Here is a 19,030-nt window from a genome sequence, read left to right as displayed (position 1 = left end):
AGATAATCAATCACATCTCGATCATAATCATAATTTTAAAATCAGAAAACGCTCCCTATCAATGGTGTACAACTTATGGCTTTTGATATCTTGCAACTTCCAATATGACAAGAATTTTAAGTTTATGTGTTATACTTCCATCAATATTATTGATTTATATTCATGTAACTACGTGGAAAAGAACAAAAACAATTGGAGAGCTAAAGAATAATATGGATACCCAAAGGAAGACATTATGCATTGGGTCCATCCATGTCCTTCTCTCTGTTGTATCCTTCAATATGATTTCTGATTAATGAAGCACTCCCATTATTTTTTTTACTTGTTTAATGTGTGTGCATATGGATATAATGTAGTGTGAGTGTGTTAATATACTCACCTACTGCTGCTCTGTTCGGGATCCAGTGCTGTTCTGCTCCTCTTCTCAGTGACATCACCACTCTGCAGACTGTCCAGGTAACACTGCGCTGTACGCGACCTGGAATTGACTTTTACAATGCAAATTTATGGTGCGTTAAAATGAGGCTGCACAATCTTTCTTTGTAAAAGAGACTTCTGGCTGACGCACAGAACACAGTTAGTTGGACAATTGCAAATTCGAAGATGTCACAGAGAAGAGGAGTAGAGCGGTGCTGGACAACAGAGAGAATGGCAATAGTTGTAGTAGGTTCCATGACAATTGTGTACAAGATAATTGTGTACGGACAATTGTGTACAGAAAATTGTGTACAGGCCAATTGTGTCCAAGGACAATTGTGTACAAGGACAATTGTGTACAGGGCAATTGTGTACAAGGACAATTGTGTACAGACAATTGTGTACAGGGCAATTGTGTACAAGGACAATTGTGTACAAGGACAATTGTGTACAGGGCAATTGTGTCCAAGGACAATTGTGTACGGACAATTGTGTACAGGGCAATTGTGTACAAGGACAATTGTGTACAGACAATTGTGTACAGGGCAATTGTGTACAAGGACAATTGTGTACAAGGACAATTGTGTACGGACAATTGTGTACGGACGATTATTTACAGACAAGTATAGGGAAAACAAAAAATTAAACGTCCAAAAAAAGAAAATACTATATTCATCATTGATTTTAACGTAAGATTGCTTATTGAATAACAGTTTCAAAGCTTCTTCTATTCTTATTCTACAAATATTGCTGGTCATGTCTATCGTGCCTGCATGTTGCTGATCGCTCGTAGATACCGCAGCTTGTCTCCTTGATTGTGATAATCAGCCACTTTCACACGCAGTCGTTCAGCTAGCTGGACATACTTGCTTCGTGGATGCTCAACATTCAGTACCTCAGCATTCTGGGCTGTAAGTCTATGAATTGCCATGTCACTAATGAGTCCGTTGAACAGTTTCCACACGGTAGGATGAGCACAAAGAAAGAGTGCTTGTAAGGCGTTATGAAACCCCTCGCAGCAATTCGTGGTCTTGGGGGCAGAGGCCAAAGCGTCAGCATAATGATTCCAGACCTCTGGAGTAAACCTTGCGTTTCGAAAGCGTCCATCTACTCCTGGCCCCCTAACGTAGGTATGCTCAAAGTAGGAGAGGAGCTGATTGGTAGCATCATCATCAGGGAAGATTTGGGCTAGTTCGTCATACCTTGCACTTACTTCGGCTGGTGGGACAAACGCCAAGGAGGCCAAAGATTTTACCTTGAGATTGAACTCTCCATCCTCAGCCTCAAATTCAGCCTTTAGGCCCAGCTCATTGACCTTTCGAATAATGGACTGGCTCAGATGAAAGAAGCAGCCAGAAATCGCTGCAGCTGGAAACTCATCTTGGAAAGCTGACATTGCTGCCATCTCAAAGTCAAGAAGAATTTTCTGGGGATTTGCACCTGGCATCAACCCTTTGAGCGCCGTGATCATTCGACGATAGGTTGGACCAGTCTTGTTTGGCAGCAGGCAGTAGATCAGGGGAGGATAGGAGTTGCCGACTTTTGCATGGAGAGAATACAGCTGAAAGAACATGGTTGGCACCACCTTGAACGTTCCATCGCCAAACCATGTGTCTCCTCTTTCGAAATAAGGCAACAGTTCATTGCTACCAATGACAAGAATCCTTTGGGGGTCATCTCTTGCAGAGTCATATAAAATGATGTCGCTGTATTCCTGGGGGATAGCAAAATTGATGCTTTGAGGAGGAGCCAGCATGGTGTTTGCTCGCTGCCTGACCCGACGTGTATTTCGCTCAACGTCACTTCGCTTGGGCATTCGAGACAACACGTCATCAGACCTGTCTCGAAGAACCTGTCCAACAATGCTTCTAGTAAATGCTTGAGAGCTGATTGCTTCTTGCCTCAGAGCAGCCATTGTAGCTCTGGCTTCAGCTTGAACTGGATCTGCAGAGTGACTGTGCTCAGTCGGCTGTTTAACAATCGCGGCTCCAGATGTGTGCATGCGTGCGGGACACTTGAATTTGTTGACTTGCCTGCACCGCCATTCTTTGATGCTGTCATCACGTGTCCTGTGCAGGATATACTCGTGTCCCCCAAGCCTAAGGACATCTTTGTCTTTTTCAGACTTGCTCATAGTAAAAGTCATGGTGAAAGTTGCAAGGGGTGAGTAATGAAACCGAAAGTAAGCGTCAGTGTGAAAGTGGCCTGTACAATTATCTTTGTCTTTTTCAGACTTGCTCATAGTAAAAGTCATGGTGAAAGTTGCAAGGGGTGAGTAATGAAAGTGAAAGTAAGCGTCATTGTGAAAGTGGCCTGTACAAGTGGCCTGTACACAACAAGTAAAAGTCATGGTGAAAGTTGCAAGGGGTGAGTAATGAAACCGAAAGTAAGCGTCAGTGTGAAAGTGGCCTGTACAAGTGGCCTGTACACAAATAATTGCCTTGTACACAATTGTCCGTACACAATTGCCTCTTGTACACGGTTCCATGACCTTGTACACAATTGCCCGTACACAATTGCCTTGTACACAATTGCCTTGTACACAATTGTCCGTACACAATTGCCCGTACACAATTGCCCGTACACAATTGCCTTGTACACAATTGTCCGTACACAATTGCCCGTACACAATTGCCTTGTACACAATTGTCCGTACACAATTGCCTTGTACACAATTGTCCGTACACAATTGCCCATACACAATTGCCTTGTACACAATTGCCCGTACACAATTGCCTTGTACACAATTGCCTTGTACACAATCGCCTTGTACACAATTGCCTTGTACACAATCGCCTTGTACACAATTGCCTTGTACACAATTGTCATTGTACACAATTGGCCTGTACACAATTGTCTGTACACAATAGTCCGTACACAATTATCTTGTACACAATTGTCCTGTCACCGTTGTAGTATATTAGTACACTCACACTACATTACATGCATATACAGCTCTGGCAAAAATTAAGACACCACCACATCAAAACCCTGTCGTAGGCAGCCCATTCTCTAGACCTGAACCCCATTGAAAACTTCTGGAATATAATCAAGAGGATGATGGATAGTCACAAGCCATCAAACAAAGAAGAACTGCTTAAATTTTTGTGCCAAAAGCAGTGTAAAAGACTGGTGGAAAGCATGCCAAGACGCATGAAAGCTGTTTTTAAAAATCATGGTAGTCAACAAAATATTGGTTTTTGAACTCTTCTTGAGTTAAAACATTATTATTGTTGTTTCTAAATGATTATGAACTTGTTTTCTTTGCATTATTTGAGGTCCAAAAGAACTGTTTTTTTATTTTTTTATTTTAACCATTTCTCCTTTTCAGAAAAAAAATACAAATTTTATTGCTTGGAAATTCGGAGACATGTTGTCAGAAGTTTGTAGACTAAAAGAACAATTTACAGTATATTTTGCTAAAAAATATACCTATAAAGAGAAAAAACAGACAAACTGAACATTTGGAAGTGGTCTCTTAATTTTTGCCAGAGATGTACACTCATTTAATAAATAACAAACATTAATGGGAGTGTTTCAGTGGATTAGAATTGAAGAAGGCTGATTCATTCATTCAATTATTTATTCATTCATTGAAGTTGCGTTTTGTGGCTTATAACAGTTAACAAACTTCTTTAGTTCTGAAACTCCGATGGCGCAGTCAAAGTTATATTTACAGGTATCTGAGTTACAACAACCTTTTATAGAAAGCTTCATCTCTTTTTGACCTGTAAAAACATGAACAGACATTATAAGATTAATCTTATGTACACAGGGGCTTGGAAGAAAAATATGCGAATAAAAAATGTATTTTATGCTTATTAAAACTACCCTGGCAGAGTAAATAAGTGGAGGGGTCAAAACACTGATTTTCTTACTTCAAGTTAGAATATGGAGTAGCAGCAATAAGCTCCTGTTAGTGTTTCTGTGCAGTATGGGCTGTATACATGCACAATCTGCATCATCTGTATTATTTACATCTCTGTAATGAGTACGCTCACATAAACCATCTGAATAATAGATACTCCACATTGCCCTGCGGCAGACATACTAGAGATGAGAGGAGCAGGCAAAATTCAAATTGGTTTGGGCCTCCTCCCTGGAAATTCAAATAAGATTCTAGAATATAATAAATGTTATAAGTGAACAAAAATGACATCCTCGCCTCACTGGTCACCTCTCCGAAAGCTCCACTACTCACTGCTACTTGTCTGATCCTCACCACATGTTCTAAACCCCAGTTGCTCACTTTGGAGTCTTCAGTCCTCTTGCAATGTTTTGGACTTCTGAGTGTGAGGTGCCTGTGACAGTTCTGCACAAGCCTGTGCTAGGTCAACAAGCTGTGCAGCGTGAATTTTTGGACACCTGTATAAAACGCTCCCAGGTGCTATGACACATGGAAGTACGAAAGAGCCAAAAGTTCCATTGCAAACAGTAGGTATCAGAAGATGAGGCAAGGACCAGACAGGTAGAGGTAAGTAGTGGAGGGGTTGAAAAGGTGAGCATTAAGGTGAGGATATGTACAAGTGCTTCTCACTAAATTAGAATATCATCACAAAGTTCATTTATTTCAGTTCTTCAATACAAAAAGTGAAACTAATACATTATATAGAGTCATTACAAACAGAGTGATCTATTTCATGTGTTTATTTCTGTTAATGTTGATGTTTTTACAATGACCTTTTGTGACTTACCCTCCTTGTAGAGTGTGTCAAGTCAGCAGTCTTCCCCATGATTGTGGAGCTTCTGAAACAGACTAAGGAACATTTTTAAACACTTAGGAAGCCTTTGCAAGTATTTTTGGTTAATTATTGTAACTTACTGAGATAATGACGTTTGGGTTTTCTTTGGCTGTAAGCCATAATCATCAACATTAACAGAAATAAACATGTAAAATAGATCACTCTGTTTGTAATGACTCTACTCTATATAATATACGAGTTTCACTTTTTGTATTGAAGAATTGAAATAAACTAACTTTTTGATGACATTCTTATTTAGTGACTAGCACTTGCATCTTTTTGTTCACCTTTTGATGGTCTATTAGGGTTCAGAGAAATGGTGGCGAGTAGCGGCCATTTAGCAGAATCAGCTCAAAGGTGAATTGCAAAAAAAGCTGCATTTCGGTGAATTTGGATTTTTGTATAATATATTAGAATTCATTTCTGCTTAAAATTATGCTCTCATCTCTAGGATTTACATTCACACAGCTGTGCTGCGCATACACATACAGTTACATAACACTGCTGTACACATACCTACACTCACCAAATACTATTGCATACACACATCTTTGCAGAATCCTAAATCACAGCTATTCATAAATAAAGGTTCGCATTGAATACTCTGCATTTGTAAGTTCCTTGAAGGTATTTGCCATGAAAGATCCTACTTAATTAAGACTTTCGACTGCCTGCCCTGCTGCCCTGTTCTATGGTTGCTTTCTCAGGACTTGCAGCATGAGTAGATCTGTGCAGGTCCTGTCCAGCTTTCTATCTTGCTCAATACTGATAGATCATTGTCAGAAGGGAGAAAAAGTCCTGTGTGGCCACATAGTTCACTCAGTCATTGGGAAGGCTGAGTCCCATAATGCTATGTGTATAGAAACTTGGCACACACGTGAATTTGGATGCAAAAGTAGTGATTTAATAGGGTACAGAACATACAGTAACGTTTCGGTCATTATGACGTTCATCAATGTACTAAAATAAAATTGACAATGAGAAAAGGAATAAATAAAGAATATACAAAGCATATGCAAAATATGTGCAAAAGTATGGGTATAAGCTGCTTTTTTTCAATTCACATGCAAGGAAACATCGAAAGCATCATAGCAATAATAGAATAATATTCAGATCATGGAGTAACAACAATGCACAAGGTCAAGTAACAAAGAGAATGGAGAGGAACATACCCCTATAATGCACTGTAAACTTTCACTATATAGGCAAGCAAAGCCTAGGAGGTAAAGAGATAAATGTCATGGGTTGTGCATTACAAGAAAATGTATACCGCACTGTGGTAGTGAAGGAGGGTGCTTACATACCATACAGGGCTGAGCAGGCTGATTAAGGCCGTAGATCTGAAACAGGCGATGGTGCCATAGATCAGTGAACACATTCTCATAAGGGCCGTCATAATTAAAAATGGTAAGAGTGCCCCCAAAGATCTTACCGGTAAGATGTGCGCAGGGTGAATGCCAGCACTGACGCGGCGTCCGCTGCTAGTCCCTTGGTGCTGGATTACGTGTGGCCGGCGATCTATTTATCTAAGAAGATAATGGCAGCCAGGCGGAAGTGTGGGGCCGGAAAAACCCGGCGTGCGTTCCACCGCCGCCATCTTGCGTTCCACCTGCCGGTGGAATTGTGGGAGGAGGCGCGGCTTGTGCTTACCATTATGAGGATACTAATTATATGCATTTCTATTACAGAATCAACAGAGTTGAAATGTGTGACTATTTCCCCATCTGAGCACAAGATGTCACTATTCTCCTATTTGACACTCTATATATCTCATAATGGAGCATCTGGGATCCAACAGATCGTATCCACCTTCCTATAGTGACACGCGCCGACAGACACATAATATATGCACGCCCCCACAGTATCCTCTCACTGAAATGGTAAGCACAAGCTGCACCTCCTCCCACAATTCCATCAGCAGGTGGAACACAAGATGGCGGCGGTGGAACGCACACCGGGTTTCTCCGGCCCCACACTTCCGCCTGGCTGCCATTATCTTCTTAGATAAATAGATCGCTGGCCACACGTAATCCAACACCAAGGGACTAGCGGCGGACGCCACGTCAGTGCTGGCATTCACCCTGCGCACATCTTACCGGTAAGATCTTTGGGGGCACTCTTACCATATTTAATTATGATGGCCCTTATGAGAATGTGTTCACTGATCTATGGCACCATTGCCTGTTTCAGATCTACGGCCTTAATCAGCCTGCTCAGCCCTGTATGGTATGTAAGCACACACCTTCACTACCACAGTGCGGTATACATTTTCTTGTAATGCACAACCCATGACATTTATCTCCTTACCTCCTAGGCTTTGCTTGCCTATATAGTGAAAGTTTACAGTGCATTATAGGGGTATGTGCCTCTCCATTCTCTTTGTTACCTGACCTTGTGCATTGTTGTTTCTCCATGATCTGAATATTATGCTATTATTGCTATGATGCTTTCGATGTTTCCTTGCGTGTGAATTGAAAAAAAGCAGCTTATACCCATACTTTTGCACATATTTTGCATATGTTTTGTACATACTTTATTTATTCCTTTTTTCATTGTCTATTTTATTTCAGGACATTGATGAAGGTCATAAAGACCGAAACGTCACTGTATGTACTGTACCCTATAAAATCACTACTTTTGCATCCAAATTCACGTGTGTGCCAAGTTTCTATACACAAGTTCACGGATTGGGACCCTACTTGTGCACCACCACTACCGAGTTGTGCCAACGGTCATATTTACATAAGTTACCCTTAATGCTATGTGACATTACCCTGCCGAGGCAATGTTTCTGCTTTATGCCATGTATGCAACAGAATGTGAATTGAAAAGTTGCAGATGATCGAATATTCACAGAAGCTGTATATGCAGAATGGTGTGATATTATTTAGTGAAGATGATACAAGCAGTTGCTGAATTTTGTATCCACAGGCATTTGAATCAATAAAGATTTTTCTACTAAAATGTATACAGTCTTGGAAAAAAAAAGTGGAATTTTGCTCACCTGGATCACTCACATCTGATATAAACTCAAAACATCGGTCCATGGATCCAGTGCAGTTCAGCTCTTTCTCACTCTTACATTCCTGCAAATTTCCCATACAGTAGGCAGTTGGACATTTTACACCATTTGGGGTTGGATCCTCTAAAGGAAATGGGGAGAAAAATATAATTATTATTCTAATGAAATATTTTCACCGAGTTCTAGCTTTAAACATGATGATGTAATTCTAGTACATTCGTGTTTCTGCTTGTTGTCATAAAATGGGATTTTCTTGTTTATTTTCTTGATTCTAGCTTGTTACAATGTACGGTAATTAATTATTCTACGAGCCAAACACACATGCAGAAACAGTGTAAATCACTTTCATTTCTCGACCTCCAGTTCTCTAACCAACAAATTGTTTGCATTTCTACATGACTTCCACTTCTAATCAAGAAGGTTCCCGTACACTGAAAGCAAACAGATCATATAAATGGAGGGGGATTGAAGAACAGTTTATTAAATGGTGGCAGAAATTTTTATTTAGAAAAATTTGGTTTGGCTTTGGTCAACAGTTATACCATTATAAATATAATTTCCAATCTGACACTTACATTTATATCCATCAGAATTGCATAAATTTCCAGTGCAGCAATTCGTATCAAATCGATATTTGATATGTTCTATACTTTCAACTGTTGCTGATCCTTTGGCTCCACACATAGTTTCATTGGCGCAGCCTTTCATTATTGACTTAAGTATTCTCCCATCTGTAAAAGAAGTAAATATATATATATATATATCTATATATATATCTCAAAACCTAAAAAGAAATGGTAATTCTGAAATTGTTGTAAAAGAAAAACTAGGCTGTACTCACTGTTGTCAGAGTATTGGGAGATGGTCATACATCGATCTCCGAGGCATTCAGTCTTCAGACTCATCACATGTTGTAGAGTTGCGGGAGAAGCCGGAATAACATTTATTAGAAAAGACTGGGGAGAAAAAGAAATCAATTAAATAAGGAGGCATTCAGGAGAAATCGTAAATATGTGGATCTTTTCATTACAGTATTGGATTCATAGCGTTTGAGACACGGATATTGGTCATTGTAAACAGTGCTACCTTGGTTAAATAGAAAAAATCAATTACGGTAGATTAAAAGTTAAAATTAATTCATGTAAATCTATTACTTGAAATGAAAGAGTTTGGTCTTTATGGATACAAGACTTGTAAGAGATAGGATGCCGACAAGTAGTTTTCCAAATGAACAAAAATGGTCTAATGTTTGATATCCCAAAATTTACTAGATGTTTTAATTTTAAATTAAATTATTCCTGTTTAAAATTATGAAATAACTTTACAATAAAGTTGCTGACACTCCACAGTTCACTAGGTGTCTATGTCGTGTAGTGTCAACACTATTCTTACCTGAGCCAACAAGAGCGGAGATATTCCAAAGCAAAGCGACGCGTTTCTTCATTGTGGATGATTGGAGGCTTCTCTTCGGATTCTCTTCTGCTCATCCTATTGTCTGTACACCGGGGTCATATAAATACTCTTTGGAAAGGAAAAGAAACTATTGTATCATGGGATGGATGAGATCACTCCTATAACACCATGGCTCACTAGTTATTACAGGCTGAAATTATGAGGTGATTGGAATATTTACCGATTTGATCTTGCCAAAAAGAGGACAATTGTGTCTTGTTTGTTTTATCTACTGGTTATTTGTCCCAAAATGTCAGGAAAACATATTTACCTTCTCTTCTTGTCATTTAATTCTATTTCGGATGCCTAAAGTAAATTTATAACATTGAGAAACCTTTTTTATTTTCACAATGTAAAACAGAAGTCCCCAACCTTTCTTACCTTACAAGCCACATTCAGCTCTGAGATGTTGTGAGCCACATCCAGTGTATCTCCATACACACTAGTGACTACCCGAGCCTCCCATCCCCAGTATAATGTCAACCATAGTTTCCCCACAGATTGCACACCAAGATCTTTTGCTCCTCTCCTTTATAAGCAGTATCTATTGCAACCAGCATCAAGCATCCCCCCTAACTGGCAATATCCCCCTATTTCAGCTTATCATATTTATCACCTCCTTTCCCACCAGTATATGGGTGTAAAGATCTGCTCTTCTGTGCAGGGTTATTCTCAAAAGTCACCATCTGATGGCCTGCTCTTCATAGATGTTTGCTAGATATAGTGCTAATGTACCAAACTGGCAGAGAGCTATGAGCCACACATCATTGGTCCGCGTAAAGTTAATCTGCAGATAAAAAGAGTTACAATGCTGCACAGCTATCTTACTGACAATGCTTCTACTCAGTGAAAATTAATTTGTTTCCTCCTGGGAGCTGCCCGCTGCTTTCAGTCATGGTGCATGAAGCAGCTACATTCAGTGCTCACAATACTGTTCACTACACTGTGACCGACATCTGTAAGCATGGCCCTGTATTCTCATTGACAGCAGGTTGTGCAGAGCATCTGTGCAGAGCCAGCTGTCAATCATTGTGCCGAGGAATGCTTACAGACACCCTTCATTGTGTATGTACCAGTGACTATAGCTGCTCCATGCATGCGTCTATGACTGAAAGCTGTTGTCATGATCCAGGATGGGGTTTGTCTTTGGCCCGTCCTGGTCAGACAGGGGTTAATTGTTTCTGCCTCTCTCTGGCAGAGGGCAGCTATTTAATGCTCACTCGACCTAGGTCCGGTGTCAGTTATACTCCTGCCCTCGGCTGAGATAGTTGACCTCGTGCGTACGTATGCCTTGTGCCTGATAACTTGTTGCTTGCTTGGCTTTGATTCGGTTCTGTCCCTATTACGAGTTCTGCCTGTCCCTCTTGTACTGCGCTATCTCTCTGTGCATGACCCTCTGCCTGTGACCTGACTATTCTCTGCTCGTCCCTCTGGCACCGCACAGCCCTCTCCGTGTACGACCCTTGCTTGTCTGACCTGCGTTTTCCTCTCCTCTACAACAGTTGCCCTGCGGTAGGTATATTACATCATCTACAGCAGTAGGACGCTAAGCCCCGCCCCCTGGCATCACATGATCGTAGGTCCTGGGACTCCTTACTATTTTCTGTGCCGCAGGTCCTGTCTGCTTGAACTATCACTACAGTGTTGGACCCCGTGCTCTCCCATAGTGTGGGTAAGTCGCCCTGCTCTGCGTGGCAGTTTGCTGACGCTGACAGGCTCCTGACATTAGAGTCCTGACATTATAACTGACCATTACCATTTTTTTTCTCCGCTCCCCTTCTCCTGTGTGTGTGATGGATCCTATGCACGCTCTTACTGAGCAGGTAAAGTACCTTACTCAGATGTCTCAAAAACTCCTGGGGGAACAACTAGCCCAGACTCAGTCTCAGCAGCTGATCGCTGACACTGTGCAGGGGGCTTTATCATCAGGGGCTCGAGATGTTACATTAGTTTCCCCTGAGTCTCCGGTTAAGTTACCGGATAACTTTTCTGGAGATAAAAAAGAATTCAAAGTTTTCAAGGAGGGCTGTAAACTTTTTTTTTCATTGAGACCACACTCTTCTGGGGATGAAAGTCAGAGAGTGGGGGTCATTATGTCTCTGTTAAGGGGAGCCCCCCAGGCTTGGGCTTTCTCCCTTCCGACCACTGCCCCTGAGCGTATGACTGTGAGGTCTGCAGGGATGATGACGCCCTCCGGGGTATGTTCCGTAGAGGCCTGTCTGAACATCTGAAAGATGCCTTGGCTCTCCACCCTCCGCCTGATTCCCTGGAGGAAGCTATGATACAGGCCATCCGAATGGATCGTAGGCTACAGGCGAGGGGAGTGATGCAGATTGACATCTTGTTATTCTCCCAGTCCTACATTGGAAACCATGGAGATGGGAACCATCGACCTTCGTGGATTGCGGATCGTCGTTGAACTTTATTGACTCTGACTTGGTGTCCAGGTGTAAGTTAGGGACAGTTAGGCTGGAGACTCCCATCCATGTTGTTGCCATTGACAAAACACCACTGGCTAAGAATGACATCATATTTCTTACAGAGGAGTTTCTCCTTAAAGTGAGTTCCTTGCACCAGGAACATATTTCATGCTTTGTTTTGTGAAAAAAATATTATTTTTTTTATTTTTATGGCTCTACGTTATAAACTTCTGTGAAGCACTTGGAGGTTCAAAGTGCTCACCTCACATCTAGATAATTTCCTTTGGGGGTCTAGTTTCCAAAATGGGGTTACTTGTGGGGGATTTAACCAGCTTAGGCACATCAGGGGCTCTCCAAACACGGCATGACACCCGCAGACCATTCCATCAAAGTCTGCATTCCAAAACATCACTACTTCCCTTCTCTTAGGCGTCAGGTTCCTGCCACTTCACAGCAGGAATCCAGAGCTTTGCACCCAGCGGTCTCCCATTCTTTTTCGGCTGCAGTGGAGTCTGCTCAGCAGATTCATCGGTCCCGGTGCTCTGCCCAGGCCAACTCTGTGGGTTTGCTTGCTGCTGCCACCTCTGGCACAGCTATGACAATGCATGCTGCTCTGCAGCGAGATTCTCCAGGGACTAAGTCCTCATGTCGGGCCACTGAGCGTGCCCGTGGAGTGATCTCCCATTGGAGATCGAGGGTCACGTGCTCAGGTCCTGCTCGTGTTCGGATTGGCCCATACAAGAATCAAGGAAGGTCCCGGACGCCCGTGGCTATAAAAGGTTCGCATGGCCGCTCGCCCATGCGCTAGTATAGACTGAAATAGTTTGGAGTGTATGATGATGGATGCATGTATCTGGTGACTGACTCATTATGAAACCCCTTCCCTCTGATAATACGAATGTGGTAAGGGTTTAGAGTCTGAGTCAGCGCCTGTCAGTTGTTAGTCTATAGGCCACAGTGCATACCAGCCATCTGCACACTAGCGTCCGATGGTGTCGCCCACTGCAGGGCACTATCGAACCGCGGCAAGTGACAGCCATGCCAGTGCAATGCCTTGCGCAACCTGTGCGCTCACCTGGCCCCACCCAGGGCGATTAGTGGCGTCTACCTGAGTGGCCCTGTGCACACTTGCACACGTGATTTAACCCTTGCTGGCATCGCACTTGCGGTGCCGAGTGCTAGCGGTCTAGAGGGACTTCAGTCCTGCGGTCTAAGGGCTGAGTTCTGTGACTTTACGCTAGCGCTCACACTGCCGAGCTCTGCGAGCAATAACAGGCTATGGCATTTATTATTTGGTGGTTGTGCGACTCTGAGAGATAAGAGTCCGCCTCTGTACACATTGGGTGAGGTTAACTCCGTTTGTCCTGTTATTATATAGCGTCCGCCATTACCGAGCAGCAGTTAACACCTCTGCACGGTGAACCCCGGGCTGCGAACGCACCTAAATACCATCTTTATTATTTGGTGCGTTCTGCCAGCCCGTAACATTATACTAGCACCAGGGTCTGGCTAGTAATGGCGGATGAACAGCGACTGCTGCAGTACGTTCGGCAGCTGCAGGGCAGGTTGGCGGCTCTCGAGCGTTCAGCCTCAGCTGCGGATGTTACTGCGGTCGCTGCTCAGGCATCCACAGAGGCTGTCTCCCGTGTGACCACAGCCATCTCTGCCCCAACTTTGCCCCGCCTCCCGCTGCCCAAGAAGTTCTCGGGTGATAGTGCTTCTTGTAGGGGTTTCGTAAACCAGTGATTTATACAGCTGGAGCTGCTGGCCGCACGATTCCCCTCTGAGCGGGCTAAAGTGGGATTTATTATTTCCCTCTTGTCGGGCAGGGCTTTGGAGTGGGCCACACTGCTGTGGGAGCGTGGTGATCATGTGGTGCAGAGTGTCTCGATGTTCTTGGACACTCTGAAGCAGGTCTTCCTGGGACCACGAGTCACCCATGATACTGCGCTCTGGCTGCTGGCATTATCACAGGGCTTGTCCATGGTCAGCCACTTTGCCATCCAGTTCCGGACGCTGGCCTCAGAGTTAGAGTGGCCAGATAAGGTCCTCATTCCAGCATTCTGGAGAAGTTTGGCTGGCCATGTGAAGGACGCTCTGGCTACCAGGGAGATTCCCGCTACACTGGAGGAGCTTATCACTGTCTCCACCCATATTTATCTCCTCTTCACCGAGCGAAGGTTGGAGCGGGCCTAGTGTAGGCAGAGGTTTAGGTTGGCACCTAGCTTTGCTAAACCTCTTGTATCTTCCGATCGGGCGTCCAAGCGTCAGGGGGCTTCCCGTGAGGGATCCAGGCCCCGGTCCGCTCGAGCTCCTGTGAGCTGTCATGTTTGCCGGCAGTCCGGTCACCTTGCCAACCGGTGCCCACAGCAGCTGGGAGAACGCTCGTTCCTAGTGGCCGTAGGAGGCGGCACACTAGAATCAACGGCGTTTTCCTCCAAGCTGTCCTTTAAGGGGACACTTGAGGTTGATTCTTCCACTCTGGACGTGGAGGTTTGCGTGGATTTCGGGGCAGAGGGCAATTTTATGTCATCAGCCTTTGCTCTACGGCACACTATACCCCTGGTTATGATGTCTACACCAGTCACCGTCAGAGTGGTGAACGGCGCCACTCTACCCTCACAGATAACCCACCAGACCGCCCCCTTGTTACTCAGTGGCTCCATCTTATCAGGAGACGATATCCCTCCTCGTCATGCCCGAGGGTATTGACCAGGTATTTCTAGGGGTCCCCTGGTTGTGGTACCACTCCCCCCATATAGAGTGGTCCTCAGGGAGGATTATTGGGTGGAGTAAATCTTGTGAGGGTAGATGTCTGAGGGAGTGCGTTCAGGTTGCCTCCACCGAGGTTCCCGCAGATCTCTCCTCACTCCCCAAACACTATCGACAGTATGTGGATGTGTTCTCCAAAAAGGCGGCGGAGACCCTTCCACCGCATCACCCCTATGACTGTCCTATTGACCTCTTGCCTGGTGCTGAGCCTTCCCGGGGTCGAGTCTATCCCCTTTCTCTCCCAGAGACAGAGGCCATGTCTCAATACATCAGGGAGAATCTGGCAAGAGGATTTATTAGGAAGTCAGTGTCACCAGCGGGGGGCAGGATTCTTCTTCGTCCAGAAGAAGAGTCGGGAACTACATCCTTGCATTGATTACAGGGGTCTTAACGCCATCACCGTTAAGAATAAGTATCCTCTGCCCCTGATATCAGAGCTGTTTGATAGGCTACAGGGACCGAGGGTGTTTTCCAAACTTGATCTGCGGGGGCTTACAACCTGATTCGCATCCGTGATGGGGACGAATGGAAGACGGCATTTAATACCAGGGATGGGCAGTATGAATACCTGGTGATGCCCTTTGGCCTCTGTAATGCCCCAGCTGTCTTCCAAGACTTTGTGAACGATATCTTCCGGGATATGCTTACCACCTCGGTTGTAGTCTATCTGGATGATATTCTCATCTACTCACCAGATATTGACTCCCACCGGAGAGATGTTTGCAAAGTTTTCGATCGCCTGCAGGCAAACTCCCTGTATGCCAAGTTGGAGAAGTGTGCGTTTGAGCAGGAGTCCTTGCCTTTCCTGGGCTATATTATCTCCGCCCGGGGATTGGCCATGGATCCTGTCTAGCTACAGGCGGTGATGGATTAGCAGGAACCTCATTCTCTCAAAGCGGTGCAGCGCTTTATGGGGTTCATAAATTACTATCGCCAATTCATCCCCCACTTCTCGACTTTGGTAGCACCCTTGGTAGCCCTCACCAAGAAGGGTAAGCAAAACCAAAGGAAAAACAATGTATGTATATACCCTAATGAAAATCAATAAGTAAAAAAGCAAGTGCATTAAATAACATAGGGTACTTGGTAAACACTATTTTGATCAAAAAAGTATAAAGCTGTCCCACCACGGCAAGGTGTACCCATTTGAGACAGTAACTACACTAACGGTTAAAACCTACCTAGTGTGAATAGTGGCAGAGTCTCTGGGTCCCAAACGGACACCCAGCTTCAGAGGGACTATAAATGAACTACACAGCTCAGTAGAAAGGAGGCCACACCCTATTTGTACTGAATACAAAAATGCTGAAGAAAAAACAAAAAAACTGAACTGGAGTAGACTTGAATGACATGCATGATGTAAAAGCATGTTCACACTGGCCATAAGAGCAAGCAAAACCAAAGGAAAAACAATGTATGTATATACCCTAATGAAAATCAATAAGTAAAAAAGCAAGTGCATTAAATAACATAGGGTACTTGGTAAACACTATTTTGATCAAAAAAGTATAAAGCTGTCCCACCACGGCAAGGTGTACCCAAGAAGGGTGCAAACCCCAAGTTGTGGTCGGAACTGGTCTCCAAGGCCTTCTCCTCCATTAATTCCCATTTCGCTAGCGCTCCCATTTTACATAGCCCCGATGTAGATAAGCCCTTCATTCTGGAAGTGGATGCCTCTTCCATCGGTGCTGGAGCGGTCCTGTTTCAGAAGGACACGCAAGGTCGGAAGCACCCATTCTTCTTTTTCTCCAAGACCTTCACACCGGCGGAGAGGAATTATGCCATCGGGGACAGGGAGTTGCTAGCGATGAAGTTGGCCTTCTCAGAGTGGAGACACCTACTGGAGGGGGCTCGCCATCCTTTCCAGGTGTTCACCGACCACAAAAACTTGGGGTATTTACAAACATCCCAGCGGCTAAATCCTCGCCAGGCTAGATGATCTTTGTTCTTTTCCCGATTCCACTTCACCCTCCATTTTCTCTCCGGGGAGAACGTCCGGGCTGACGCTCTCTCCCGCTCCGTGGTGTCATTGGAGGAAGAGGAGGAGGAGCCTCGGCTGATCGTCCCATCTGAGAGCCTGAGGACTGTGGCTCCGGCTGCCCTTGAGTCAGTACCTCCGGGCAAGACATTTATCCCTGCCCGTCTGCGACCGGAGGCCCTCTCTTGGGCTCATTCGTCCAGGGAGGGTGGACATTTCGGGACAAAACGGACCTCTGAGCTTCTGGCGAGGACGTACTGGTGGCCGCATATGGCCCGTGACATTAGGGTCTATATTCAGGTGTGCGTCTCTTGCACCCAGAATAGGTCCTCTCGGCAGTGGCCCGCTGGGCTTCTTTATCTTCTGCCGGTAGCGGACAGGCCCTGGGAGATGGTCGGTATGGACTTTGTGGTGGAGCTACCCAAGTCCAGTGGCAGCACGGTCATTTGAGCTGTCACCGACCATTTCTCTAAGATGGTGCACATGGTACCTCTCTCCCGGTTACCTTCTGCGCGGGGCCTGGCAGTGTTGTTCATTAAGCACGTTTTCCGCCTGCATGGCATGCCGGACAAGATTATCAGTGACCGGGGTCTCAGTTTGCGTCCCGGTTTTGGAGAGAGCTTTGTTCCCTGCTCAGCATTGAGCTGAATCTCTCCTAGGCCTATCATCCCGAGACGAATGGGTTGGTAGAGAGCCAACCAGACCCTGATCACATATCTTTGACATTTTGTCTCGGCCAGACAGGACGACTGGGCATCCTTGCTGCCGTGAGCAGAGTTCGCTTTGAACAATGCTGTGGCCGACTCCACCGGTCAGACCCCATTCCTCCTAAATTACGGCCAGCATCCGCGCGTCCCTGTGCCCATGCCCATGTCATCCACTGACTCCAGGGTGGCAGACTGGGCGATGGAGGCACGCGACATTTGGGATCACACCCAGGATGCTATCCGGGCTTCCAAGGAGAGAATGAGGACCTCCGCTGATGCACACCGGCGCCCTGCTCCCACTTTTGCCCCTGGCGACTTGGTGTGGCTCTCCGCCCAAAACAACAGGCTGCGGGTAGAGTCCTCTAAGTTCGCACCACGCTACATTGGTCCCTTCAAGGTCCTCAAGCAGATCAGCTCTGTGGTCTACCTTCTGGCCCTTCCACCACACTTGGCTATCTCTGATACATTCCACTTGTCCCTCCTTAAGCCTGTTCACTTGTCCCGGTTCTCCGAGTCATCTGCTGGGACATCAGACTTGTCTTCGGATGAGTTTGAGGTCAATGCCATCGTGGGATGCAAGGTGATGCGGGGCAAAAAGTTTTATTTGGTGGATTGGAAGTGTCATGGTCCAGAGGCCCAGACCTCGGAGAATATCCACACTCCGCTCCTCATTGCGGCGTTTGAGCGTAGCAAGGCTCACAGGGGAGGGGGCCCTAGGAGGGGGGGTAATGTTAGGCGTCGGGTTCCTGCCACTGCACAGCAGAAATCCAGAGCCTTGCACCCAGTGGTCTCTCATTCTTCTTCGGCCGCAGTGGAGCCTGCTCAGCAGATTTGTCGGTCCCGGCGCTCTGCCCAGGCCAACTCCGTGGGTTTGTTTGCTGCTGCCACCTCTGGCACAGCTATGACAATGCATGCTGCTCAGCAGCGAGATTCTCCAGGGACTAAGTCCTCATGTCGGGCTACTGAGCGTGCCAGTGGAGTGATCTCCCATTGGAGATCGAGGGTCACGTGCTCAGGTCCTGCTCGTGTTCGGATTGGCCCATCCGAGAAGCCAGGAAGGTCCCGGACGCCCGTGGCTATAAAAGGTTCGCATGGCCGCTCGCCCATGCGCTAGTATAGACTGAAATAGTTTGGAGTGTATGATGATGGATGCATGTATCTGGTGACTGATAGAGTTGAGCGACTTTTGCTTTTTTAGGGTCGCGTTTCGTTTCGTGAAACCCGACTTTTCCAAAAGTCGGGTCAAGCAAGATCGTCCGATTATAGGGAAAAGTCGGGGTCGTCCCGAAACACGAAACCCAATGTAAGTCAATGGGGAATAAAAGTCGGCAGTGAGAGGAGGACAGGAAACACACCTACAGTGCCCATTTGAATGCCAAAAGCATCAATTCTTCTTACTTAAGCTTGTCAACCTTAATTAACTTCATAATACAAGTTACGCACTGAAAAATGGGGGTTATTTGGCTAAATTTGTGGGGGGGAGGGCTGGCTGCAGGTTTTCATGTGCCCTGGGCGAAAGA

At 45.2% G+C, this 19,030-nt stretch overlaps 1 protein-coding gene and 2 long non-coding RNA genes across 5 annotated transcripts in view; 1 reads left to right on the top strand and 2 right to left on the bottom strand.

Annotated features, from left to right (window-relative positions):
- Positions 1-6,927, bottom strand: part of LOC141085276 (phospholipase A2 inhibitor and Ly6/PLAUR domain-containing protein-like) — a 100,291-nt gene extending 93,364 nt beyond the window's left edge. Inside the window, exons 1-4 of one of the 3 annotated variants that reach the window (XM_073570555.1) lie at positions 6,592-6,927; positions 6,464-6,499; positions 6,332-6,375; positions 5,112-5,173 (exon numbers count right to left, since the gene is read on the bottom strand). The gene's annotated coding sequence lies outside the window, so the exon portion shown is untranslated. The remainder of the gene's footprint in view (positions 1-5,111; positions 5,174-6,331; positions 6,376-6,463; positions 6,500-6,591) is intronic. The other 2 variants (XM_073570554.1, XM_073570556.1) reach the window with 2 other exon arrangements.
- Positions 6,928-7,014: 87 nt separating this feature from the next.
- LOC141085279 (uncharacterized) lies at positions 7,015-8,123 on the top strand. Its single transcript, XR_012231261.1, has 4 exons — positions 7,015-7,257; positions 7,350-7,385; positions 7,474-7,517; positions 7,730-8,123. It is a non-coding gene; the product is annotated as an uncharacterized lncRNA (long non-coding RNA).
- Positions 8,124-8,762: 639 nt separating this feature from the next.
- LOC141085280 (uncharacterized) lies at positions 8,763-9,716 on the bottom strand. The gene is made up of 3 exons (XR_012231262.1): positions 9,574-9,716; positions 9,023-9,137; positions 8,763-8,912 (listed from the first exon to the last, which is right to left on the bottom strand). It is a non-coding gene; the product is annotated as an uncharacterized lncRNA (long non-coding RNA).
- Between the last annotated feature and the right edge of the window lie 9,314 nt (positions 9,717-19,030).

This window comes from Dendrobates tinctorius, unplaced genomic scaffold, assembly GCF_039654945.1.
Source record: "Dendrobates tinctorius isolate UK_male_01 unplaced genomic scaffold, ASM3965494v1 ptg000028l, whole genome shotgun sequence".
Lineage (NCBI taxonomy): Eukaryota > Metazoa > Chordata > Amphibia > Anura > Dendrobatidae > Dendrobates > Dendrobates tinctorius.
The sequence above is the reverse complement of the archived record's forward strand: the minus strand, read 5'-3'. Positions and strand labels throughout refer to the sequence as shown.